This window comes from Salvelinus namaycush, chromosome 41, assembly GCF_016432855.1.
Source record: "Salvelinus namaycush isolate Seneca chromosome 41, SaNama_1.0, whole genome shotgun sequence".
Taxonomy (NCBI): domain Eukaryota; kingdom Metazoa; phylum Chordata; class Actinopteri; order Salmoniformes; family Salmonidae; genus Salvelinus; species Salvelinus namaycush.
This window is the reverse complement of record NC_052347.1, coordinates 21971929-21984503: the sequence shown is the minus strand read 5'-3', so window position 1 is coordinate 21984503 and position 12575 is coordinate 21971929.

The following is a 12575-nucleotide window of genomic DNA, read 5'->3' as shown; positions in this document are numbered from 1 at the left end:
TTATCTTTCACTCACATATCCTTTGTTTTCATTTTTTCATGTAGTGGGTAGTGGGTAACACTTTATAGTCGATCTGTAGATGCTCTTCAGACTATCCGTAACATTTCAACTATCTGCTAAGCCTAGCCCTAACCCCAAACTGAATCCTTATCCTAACCCTAAACTTAATAACCCTAGCCCAAGCCCTAACCCTTACCCTAACTCTTATTCTAAACCTAACCATAACCTTAGCAAGCAGTTTCTCATCTACAGATGGACTATCCAGACTATCCAAATAAAGTGTGACAGGGTAGTGAACCTCATTTTGCAGTAGCTTGGTGGCAGTTGAACTAAATTTGAATCTAGGTAGTGTTTTCAGTATTGAATGACTTTTTTGAGATGTAGCGGTGTAGCTAACTACTGTAAGTACACAATACTTTTTTGCAAAAATATAACATGGGTGAAGTGGGCAATAATTTCCTTTCTTTTTCAGCATCAGACATTCATAATTCTCACTTGAAACAGTTTTTTTTTTTGGATCCCATTAGCTCTTGCAGAAGCAGCAGCTATTCTTCCTGGGGTCCACACAAAAACATAAAACACGACAAGTAACAAAACACTGATAAACTGACAGACAAGAACAGCCACACACATTTAAAATACAATGAAATACAATCAATACAATTAAAGAATAACGTGTGTGTAGATTGTGTGTGTGTTAGATTGTGTTTATGTGTGCGTGTGTTTGTGTGTGAGTGTCATTTCACAGTCCCTATCGTGCCATTAGATGTTGTTTTAGAATTTAGCTTTTTACTTTAGTAATAAGAGATGGAAGGGATTTCAATGCAATCACGGCTCTGTATAATACTGTGTGTTGCCGTAAATTTGTTTTGGACTTGGGACTGAGAAGAGACCCCTGGTGGAATGTCTTGTGGGGTATGTGTAGGTGTCTGAGCTGTATGTAATTTGATTATGCAGACAATCAGGAATTTTTATCACAGTAATATTTTTCATAAAAACTAGAAGAGAAGCAGTTCATCTCTCATCAGCCTTCAACCAGGGAAGACTGGCATGCATGTTGTTGATGTTAGTTCTGTATGTGTAGTTAAGAGCAAGGCGTGCTTCTCTGTTTTGAGCCAGCTGCAGCTTTGCTAGGTCTTTCTTTGTTGCATTTGACCATATTACCGGACAGTAATCAAGATGGGACAAGACCAGTGCCTGAACAACTAGTGCAGTTGATCTTTGTGTCAAAAACATAGAACATCTTTTTATAACAGATATACCCCTCCCCACCTTCACAACAACTTTGTCAATATGACTTGACCATGATAATTGACCATCCAATGTTATAACTAGGATCTAGCTTCCTCAACTTGCTCAATGTTCACACCCTTTATGCACAACTCCAGTTGAGGTTTACGTCTTACAGAAGGTTTTAAACCAAATACAAGGCTTTTAGTTTTAGATGTTTTTAAGACCAGTTTATTATTAATCACCCATTCTGATACTGACTGTAACTCCTTATTTAGAATTTCAGTGAGCTTATTGGCTTTGGGTGCTGACATGTAATGTGGAATCATCCGCATACATAGTAATTCTAGCTTTGTGTAAGACCAGTGGCAAATCATTTGTAAAAATAGAGAAGAGTAACGGCCCAAGGCAACTTCACTGAGGGACACTGCACTGTACATATCTGATGTTAGAGAAGCTTCCATTGAAGAATACTCTCTGGGTTCTATTGGATAAATAACTCTCCAACCATGTGATGGCAGGTGATGTAAAGCCATAGCAAGAGTTTTTTCAATAACAATTTATGATCCATAACATCAAAGGCTGCACTGAAATCTAACAATACTGCTCCAGCTATCATCTTATTATCCATTTCTTTTAACCAATCATCAGTCATCTGAGTCAGTACAAATTGAGTGTCTTCTCTGTATGCATGCTGAATGTCAGTAGTTAAGTTGTTCTCTGAAGAATAGCATTGTATTTGGTCAAACACATTTCTCTCCAGTCTACTAAGAACAGGCATCAAACTGATTGAGCAGCTGTTAGAGCCAGCAAAGGGTGCTTTACTATTTGTAGTCAGTGAAATTACTTTAGCTTCCTTCCACACCGGTGGACACACACAGTCCTTTAGGCTTTGGTTAAATATATAGCAAATAGGCGTGGCAATACAGTCTGCTACCGTTTTCAATATTTTCCCATCAAGGTTGTCGGTACCTGGTGGCTGATCATTATTGATGGAAAACAACAGTTTTTCCACCTCTCCCACACTAACTTGACCAAATTCAAAACAGCAATCCTTCTCTTTTATTATTAGATCTTTAATACATAAATAGGATTGGTTCACTGTTCAGTGTTGTCATTTCACTTCTAGGTTTGACCATTTTACTAGTGAAGTAGTCATTGAAATGATTGGCAATATCGAAAGGTTTTGTTATAAATTACCGATCAACTTCAATGAACGATGGAGATGAATTGGGTTTTCTGCCCACGATATCATTTAAGGTACTCCAATGTCTTTTTCCATTGTGCTTTATGTAATTTATATTGGTTAGGTATTATAATTTCTTCTTCTTTTTGTTAAGTTTAGTCACAAACTTTTTCAATTTACAGTGTCAACCAATCAGTTGAGCAGCCTGACTTGTTTGCCACCTATTTTGCACAATTTCCTTTAACCATATAATTGTTCAATTAATCATCAATCCAGGGGGCTCTAACAGTTCTCACAGTTAGTTGTCAACAATTGGCATACATGAATAACTTTACAGATACTGCATTTGGATTCACTTCCTCATACACATCAGACCAACATACATATTTCAACAAAAGATTGCTGATATTTATTTTTGTATGATCTCTTATAAATTACTTTAGGCCCAACCTTTGTCACTTTGGGTTTCCTTATTATTGTCACAGGGACCACTTTTACATTCACACCAATATCCCGTTATTATTTGGGATACTCAAGTATTTTGTTTTTAAACATCATATACCGTTAACAATAACCTGAAAAAGCTTGTTTCCCGGTTATAAGAAACCCGGGCTAGATACCTGGGATATGCTGATCTAAAACGGGATACTGTGGCATGTTAAATTTGATCCCGTTTATTGTTGTTTTTGCAGTTTGGGCAGGTTCAGTTTTGCATATCATATGTGTTGTGTGATGCATTATGTTTTCATCTGATTGTTAAACAAATCACTTCAAAAAGTAGGCTACCTGTGCAATTGGATCCACCCTAATAATTTAGCCTACTATAATTAAGTTACTGTAAGTTTCTGCTTATAATTTCCGACATTTGGTAGGCCATATTCAGGGACGACCTGTAATTCAAGGCAGTTTTGAGCCCCACATTGTTTGCAAAAAATAAGTAAAAAGAAAGGCTTGCCTGTTTTGTATGTTATTTTGGCATTAATGTAACAGTATGCTAACTAGCTAGCCATTTCACATCCGTTACATTAATACGTGTCAGTTTGCAAACAATTAAAAAAATATATAGATATCATTGAGTTAATAAAGCCGCATACAAACAAGGTCTCTTTTTTGTTTTTCTTAATAAGGAAGCCCCAAAATGCAGGTGTTTCAGCCTAGCTCAGTGCTTTCTGTTGTGGTGGGGCAAGCCAGCAGAAAATACGGAGTGTTGCGCCGTGATTGGCTCAGTGTTCTGTCAGTCATGGGGACACGACGTCACTGCCAAGGCTAAGGGCAGAGCTCTAAAATTCTAGCTCCTTGAGGGCTGCCATAGAGTTACATTAGAAGTGTCCATCCAGGAAGGCTCAAGGTCAGTGGCCACAGATAAAATGACGTCAAATCACGTTATATCTACAGTAGCTTTGATTGGACTGATCATGTCAACATCATACATTCAAAATCTTATCTAGCAGTCATCATGAATCAAGTCACCAATCTACTGGCAAATCCTTTTCAATCTTTGTCATATGAAGATAAATAATGAAGAGAAATTATAGATAAAAGCCATATCAGCTATGTTTTTTTTAAAGACAGTAAATGAGGCTGAATGAACTGTTTCACTGCCAGACAAGACTCCGCTGATAGCAAGGTGTAGCAGTCGTATAGTGCAATTAATGTATTGTTTAGTGTTGTGTTGTGTAGTGGCTTTGCTGGCATACATACCACTTTTTTTTGTTTTTGCCCCACCAATAGATTTACATGCTAAAATCGCCACTGGCCATATTATAATTTCCGACATTTGGTAGGCCATTTGTTTATCAACTATAGTTTGATACATGCAGCTTCTCTTCTGTCATAACTTGCTGCCCCAGAAGATTCAATAAAGTAGTGCTCACCAGAATAATGTCTACATCGATAGAATGAATGCATTAGTAATGTAGTTAATACCAGTAAAGTTGTCTGTTTTGTTAAGGGACCGGGGACAAAACGCAATAACTCCAAAACGATAGAAAGATTGGTCCTGTGCAAAAGGTTTGACCAGTTTTAAGGAAATTAAAAGCTGAGAAAACGACAAAACACGTTTCTGATAAGATTTCAGTTCGTCTTGGGTGCATATTTTATGTGGTTGAAATACGGTGTGCTTGCATAACAGTGTGAAAGATAACACATTACATGGGCATTTGCATTTTCTCAAGAGATCCTGAAAGAAAGAAATCATATTTCTCCACTCCTGTTCCCAAGACAAAATTTGAATTTGTTGTATAATTTCACTGCAAGAAATGCATAATTCTGCAGGAGTTAATATTATATTATGCTACATGTGAGAGGTTGTAGGCCTACAGTCAGTGTCCATATTTCAGTTACAATTCCATTTAACCCATATGAACTTAGATGAGGAATATTATTTTTATTCATGGATACAGGGATACTCATTAGAGGGATATCAGAGGTGCATGTAAATGGCTTATACCTATAAAGACCTTAAGCGAGATATGAGCTACTATCCGGAATACTGTGCGCACATAAATGTGGTCAATGTTATGGTCACTACAGCCAATGGGAACTGATATTGCTCTGGAACGACGCTCTGCAGTATTAGTGAAGAGATGATCAATACAAGTTGATGTAACAGATCCAACACTATTTGTATGCACTGTAGTTGGTTGAGTGATAACCTGGGTCGTATTACAGGCATTAGTCACAGGTAGAAGCTTCCTTTTGAGAGAAAAAAGATCTCTCTGTTAATATCACACACAATATCGAGCATTGCACACATATGATCCAAATACTGATTGTTGGCACTTTGTGGCGAAAAGTAGCACCCCACAAGAAAAGGGTTTAGATGAGATAGGGGAACTTGCAACCACAACACTTTGACAAAACTCTCTAAGTTTGACAGGAATATGGTTCTGAAAATATACAGCAACACCTCCCCTATAGGCATTCCTGTCTTTCTTTAGATGTTACATCCTTTTATTGCTACTGCTGTTTCATCAAATAAATCATGTACTGTAAGTGAGTTTCAGAGATGGCCAGTATATGAATGTTATCCGATGTTAGCAAGTTATTCATTTCATTAACCTTATTTCTAAGGCTACATACAGTGCCTTCAGAAAGTATTAATACCCCTTGACTTATTCCATGTTTGGCTGTGTTAGAGCCTGAATTTAAAATGGATTCAAGAGATTTCTTTTACACACACTACTCCATAATGACAAAGTGAAAACATGTTTTTAGAAAATGTAGCAAATTTATTGAAAATAAAATAGAGAAATATGTGGTACTCAGTAATGTGTTATATTGGATTTGCTCCAAACATAACACTTTGTATTCAGGGAAAAAGTTAATGCTTTGCCAATGTTTTTTGCAGTATTACTTTAATGCCTTGTTGCAAACAGGATGCATGTTTAGGAATATTTTTATTCGGTACAGGCTTCCTTCTTTTCACTCTGTCAATTAGGTTAGTATTTTGGAGTAACTACAATGTGGTTGATACATCCTCAATTTTCTCTTATCACTGCCATTAAACTCTGTAACTGTTTTAAAGTCACCATTGGCCTCATGGTGAAATCCCTGAGCGGTTTCCTTCCTCTCCAGCTACTGAGTGAGGAAGGACGCCTGTATTTTTGTAGTGACTGGGTGTATTGATACACCATCCAAAGTCTAATTAATAACTTCACCATGCTCAAAAGGATATTTAATGTCTTTTTTTTTTTTTTTTACCCATATACCAATAGGTGCCCTTCTTTGAGAAGCATTGGAAAACCTCCCTGGTTTTGTGGTTGAATCTGTGTTTGAAATTCACTGCTAGACTGAGGGACCTAACAGACAATTGTTTGTGTGGGGTACAGAGATGAGGTAGTCATCCAAAAATCATGTTAAACATTATTATCACACACAGAGTGAGTCCATGCAACTTATTACGTGACTTCTTAAGCAAATTTTTACTCCTGAACTTATTTAGGGTTGCCATAACAAAGGGTCTGAATATTTATTGACTCAAGACATTTCAGATTTTCATTTTTAATTAATTTGTAAAAAAAAATAAAAAAAATAGAAAAACATAATTTCACAACAAAATGTGGAAAAAGTCAATGGGTGTGAATACTTTCTGAAGGCACTGTATAATAATATGGGCTGTTCTTAGCCTTTTCCTTGGTAGCTTATTGGAGATAGATATGTGGAGAAGAAAAAATTCAATTAAAACATTGTTTAGCTAATAGTGTCAGTCAATCAGGCACTTGTGTCAGTTGCTGTGTGTGTGTGTGATGTTGGGCCGAAGCTACTGACCCAGAAGCTTGGCTCTCTCACTCCTCCCAGGCTTTTGGGAGGGAGGGTGGACAATGAGCTTGTAGTAGGCAATATAAGCAATGTCCCCACGCTCTCTGGCAGCTTTCATAGCTGGGATAAGTTCTTTCTACCTCTGGCACACAGCTTCAGAGAAGTCCCTCGTTGAGGAAGATGATTCCTCTCAAGTTTTTGTCTCTCTCCAGAACAGCCATCTTGTCCTTGAACCTTAGGAACTTGACCACTATCGGCCTGGGTCTGTCACCTGAGCTGGTTACAGGTTTTCCAGACCTATGGGCGCGCTCCACCGCAATCTTCCTATGATCCATCTGCAGCTTTTCAGTAAAAAAAGAATTGCTCACTTTCTCCTCAGACTATATCCAGGTCAGATGTGGAGACTCTGGTATGCCATCTACAACAATGTTATTCCTCCTGGATTGTCCTTCTAGTCTGTTTTCCCAGTCATTTGTAATAATGATTCACAGACAGTGTTGATGTCATCTCGCATAGACTTAGAGTTTGTTGTCAACTTGCTGCAAGTCTCTTTCAGAGAATCCACCTCTCCCTGGGAGAACTGCAAACTGTTCTTAAGGTCTTGGACCTCTCTGGTCAGATCGTCCATTCTTTTGTTAGCTGAGTCCACCAATATTTGGACAAAGCTCTTGAAGCTATTTTCCTGTTGCTGTAACAATTGCTTGTAGACATATTTTTGTTGATTTAAAAGATCACACACTTGCGATAGCAAAACACTGTCCTCTCCATTACTACCACCTTCTTTAGCTTTGGAGAGCATGATGGTAGCGTTACACATTCTGTTAACATAAAGTGTTCTGTTCTGTTGCAATTTTATAGTCAATGACATTTCAGATTTACATATGGTAATTTTTCACAAAGTAGTTTTGATGTAGTGAACTCGTTTATCAAAGTAACTTTAGTTAAGTAAACAATATTTGTCTTAAGGGTAACTTTAATGTAGCTTAACTTCTTCCAGTGTGAAGTAATTGGTAGCTTGGTAAACTATTTTCAGAGTAGCTGTCACGTTCGTCGTCCTCCTCATCTGAGGAGGAGTAGTAAGAAGGATCGGCGGACCAAAATGCAGCGTGATGATTATCCATTTTAATTAGAAAACTTGAAAACAAAGAACAAAACTGTAACGGTTCTCCTCTTCCTCTTCATCCGAAGAGGAGGAGCATGGATTGAACCAAGACGCAGCGTGATACTTCGACATGATATTTATTTAGACACGACAAAACAACGAAGACAAAAAACGAACTATACTTGAATTAACTAACAAAATAACAAAACGAATGTAGACAGACCTGGACGTAAGAACTTACATGTAACACGAAGAACGCACGAACAGGGAAATGACTACATAAAAAACCGAACGAACAAAATGAACAAACGAACCGAAACAGTCCCGTATGGTGCAACATAGACAGACACTAACACAGGAGACAACCACCCACAAACAAACAGTGTGAAAACACCTACCTTAATATGACTCTCAATCAGAGGAAATGAAAACCACCTGCCTCTAATTGAGAGCCATATTAGGTCACCCTTTACACCAACATAGAAACAGAAAACATAGACTGCCCACCCAAACTCACGTCCTGACCAACTAACACATACAAAAACTAACAGAAAACAGGTCAGGAACGTGACATAACCCCCCCCTTAAGGTGCGAACTCCGGGCGCACCAGCACAAAGTTTAGGGGAGGGTCTGGGTGGGCATCTGACCACGGTGGTGGCTCAGGCTCTGGGCGAGGTCCCCACCCCACCATAGTCAATCCCAGCTTACGTTTCCCCCTACGACTGACCACCCTCCTATTCCACCCACTTAATTTTTGGGGTAACATCGAGACAAGGGGCAGCACCGGGATAAGGTAGCTCAGGACAGAGAGATAGCTCAGGACAGAGAGGTAGGTCAGGATAGAGAGGTAGCTCAGGATAGAGGGGCAACTCCGGACTGAAGGGCAGCTCCGGACAGAGAGACAGCTCTGGACTGAGGGACAGTTCTGGATCAATGGCAGCTCTGGGCTGAGGGGCAGCTCATGACTGGCTGACGGCTCTGGACGCTCATGGCTCGCTGACGGCTCTGGCAGATCCTGTCTGGTTGGCGGCTCTGGCAGATCCTGTCTGGTTGGCGGCTCTGGCAGATCCTGTCTGGTTGGCGGCTCTGGCAGATCCTGTCTGGTTGGCGGCTCTGGCAGATCCTGTCTGGTTGGCGGCTCTGGCAGATCCTGACTGACGAATGGCTCTAGCGGCTCCTGACTGACTAACGGCTCTGACGGCTCGGGACAGACGGGCGGCTCTAATGGCTCGGGACAGACGGATGGCTCAGACGGCGCTGGGGAGACGGATGGCTCAGACGGCGCTGGGGAGACGGATGGCTCAGACGGCGCTGGGGAGACGGATGGCTCAGATGGCGCTGGGGAGACGGATGGCTCAGATGGCACTGGGCAGACGGATGGCTCTGGCCGGAATAGGCGCACTGTAGGCCTGGTGCGTGGTGCCGGAACTGGAGGCACCGGGCTAAGGACACGCACCTTCAGGCTAGTGCGGGGAGAAGGAACAGGGCATACTGGACCCTGGGGACGCACATTAGGCCTAGTGCGTGGTGCCGGAACTGGTGGTACCGGGCTGGGGACACGCATCTCAGGGCTAATGCGGGGAGCAGCAACAGGATGCACAGGACTCTGGAGACGCACAGGAGGCTTGGTGCGTGGTGCCGGAATTGGTGGTACCGGGCTGGAGACACGCACCATAGGACGAGTGCGTGGAGGAGGAACAGGGCTCTGGAGACACACTGGAAGCCTGGTGCGTGGTGTAGGCACTGGTGGAACTGGACTGGGGCGGGGAGGTGGCGCCGGAAATACCGGACCGTGCAGGCGTACTGGTTCCCTTGAGCACCGAGCCTGCCCAACCTTACCTGGTTGAATGCTCCCCGTCGCCCTACCCGTGCGGGGAGGTGGAATAACCCGCACCGGGCTATGTAGGCGAACCGGGGACACCATGCGTAAGGCTGGTGCCATGTATGCCGGCCCGAGGAGACGCACTGGAGACCAGACGCGTTGAGCCGGCTTCATGACACCTGGCTCAATGCCCAATCTAGCCCTACCAGTGCGGGGAGGTAGAATAACCCGCACCGGGCTATGAACACGTACAGGAGACACCGTGCGCTCTACTGCGTAACACAGTGTTCGCCCGTACTCCCGCTCTCCACGGTTAGCCTGGGAAGTGGGCGCAGGTTTCCTACCTGCCCTCGGCCCACTACCTCTTAGCCCCCCCCCCAAGAAATTTTTGGGGTCTCTTCTCGGGCTTCCAGCCACGTCTCCTTGCTGCCTCCTCATACCACCGCTCTTGGGCTCTCGCTGCCTCCATCTCCTCACGAGCGCGGCGATATTCCCCAATGTGAGCCCAGTGTCCTTTTCCCTCCAATACTTCCTCCCAAGTCCATGAGTCCTGATTTCTTGGCCGCTGCTCAAACTTGCGCTGCTTGGTTCTGGATAGGTGGGTGGTTCTGTAACGGTTCTCCTCTTCCTCTTCATCCGAAGAGGAGGAGCATGGATTGAACCAAGACGCAGCGTGATACTTCGACATGATATTTATTTAGACACGACAAAACAACGAAGACAAAAAACGAACTATACTTGAATTAACTAACAAAATAACAAAACGAATGTAGACAGACCTGGACGTAAGAACTTACATGTAACACGAAGAACGCACGAACAGGGAAATGACTACATAAAAAACCGAACGAACAAAATGAACAAACGAACCGAAACAGTCCCGTATGGTGCAACATAGACAGACACTAACACAGGAGACAACCACCCACAAACAAACAGTGTGAAAACACCTACCTTAATATGACTCTCAATCAGAGGAAATGAAAACCACCTGCCTCTAATTGAGAGCCATATTAGGTCACCCTTTACACCAACATAGAAACAGAAAACATAGACTGCCCACCCAAACTCACGTCCTGACCAACTAACACATACAAAAACTAACAGAAAACAGGTCAGGAACGTGACAAAAACAATAAACGGACAAACGAACGAAAACGTAACAGTCCCGTATAGTGAACACAAAACACAGGAACAGGAACAATAACCCACAATACAAAACAGGCTACCTAAATATGGCTCCCAATCAGAGACAACGAAAACACCTGCCTCTGATTGAGAACCATATCAGGCCAAACACATAGAAATAGACAAACTAGACAAACAACATAGAATGCCCACTCATATCACACCCTGACCAAACAAAACATAGAAACATACAAAACAAACTATGGTCAGGGCGTGACAGTAGCTTTCCCAACACTGCTAAAAAGTTGTGACTAAACCTGGAATATCAACACTGGAAACACAAATGAAAGCTGGGAAAGAGAGGCATGAGACAAGTCCAGTCTGGTTGTGAGGTACATCCCACCTCCCTCTCTCTCCTGTTCTTCCCGGCCCCACCCTACACCTCACAGTCCACTACAAAACCCTTTACATCACACCAGCTACATAACAGACCACCGCTTTACACAGATCAACACCTGAATTAAGAGAGTAGAATTTCCTTTTTAAAGAGAAGGAAAACCCTTGACAAAGAACTTTACTTTTCAAATTTCCAATCAAGACAAGAGGACACATAAGGTATTTGTTAAACTTTTCTGATTTTGTGCTATTTCAAATATGAAACATACCAGCTCCATAGTGCATTATAACTGCATTTTAATTTGTTATAACTCTTAGCGGAGTAACCTATCCAATCAAGTTTAAATAAATGAACATTGATGGTATGTTTAGGGAGCATACACATGCATGTAACATCCTTATACTTTCATGAATGTCACTTAATTCAAACAGACTAAGGTATGTAGGATTCAGGCCATATGCAAAGTACAAACAAATACACTTTTTTTTGTTGCTCTCTATCGATTAAAATATAATAAGTTCTGAGGAACATTTCCACCCAAACTTTTACTTTTGACATGAATCTATTGCGAAACAATCTATGGTTAATCCAAAATACGCAACTTTTTTTCAATATGGTATAACAAATGTATTCATACTCTATTCCATTGACGAACCAAACATAACGCCTTCATGTTATGCTCAGGATTCAGTGATTCACCAGGATCTCTAAGTAGCAACAATTACTATTAGTAATTTTGTTCTTACCACTCACCCCCATCCTCTCGACCTCCTCCTCTTCCTCTTACCCTCACCTCTATGGGTCCTTTAGAGAAGAGAAGACACATTTATGTCTTTGTTTTACTAGTCTGCCAGGTCTTGTCCAGTTGAATATAAGGAGAAGGGTCCAAGTAAGCACTATTGCATGTTTTCTTAATTCAATGAGAGTAGCATACCATCATGGGGCGGCAGGTAACCTAGTGGTTAGAGTGTTGGGCCAGTAACCGAAAGGGTTCTAGATCGAACCGCCGAGCTGACAAGGTCAAAATCTGTCGTTTTGCCCCTGAACAAGGCAGTTGTTCCTAGGCCGTCATTGTGACAAAAGCATTTGTTCTAAACTGACTTGCCTAGTTAAATAAATACAAAAATTGCTTAGGTGGAATAAATAATATGATCCCGTGGAGAAAATAAAGGTGTGACATTTTGCAAGGCTACTTACTGTTGGGGTGGAAGAAAAGCTCTTTTGGCTTGATTTAGTCAAGTTGTACTCAGCTAAAGGGATGACATTTGCTGGACTTTTTCACAGGGCTAGGTGAGATTGAGTGGATCCAGGTGAGGAGATGTTGAAGTCTCAGTGAGACTAGGAGTGGCAGCATGCCACTGAGCTGAAGCAGCAGCAGGCTGAGGTAGACCGGGCCTGTCACAACATGACTCTGTCCCAGGGCTGTGCTTTCTGAGACTTTGTTTTTAA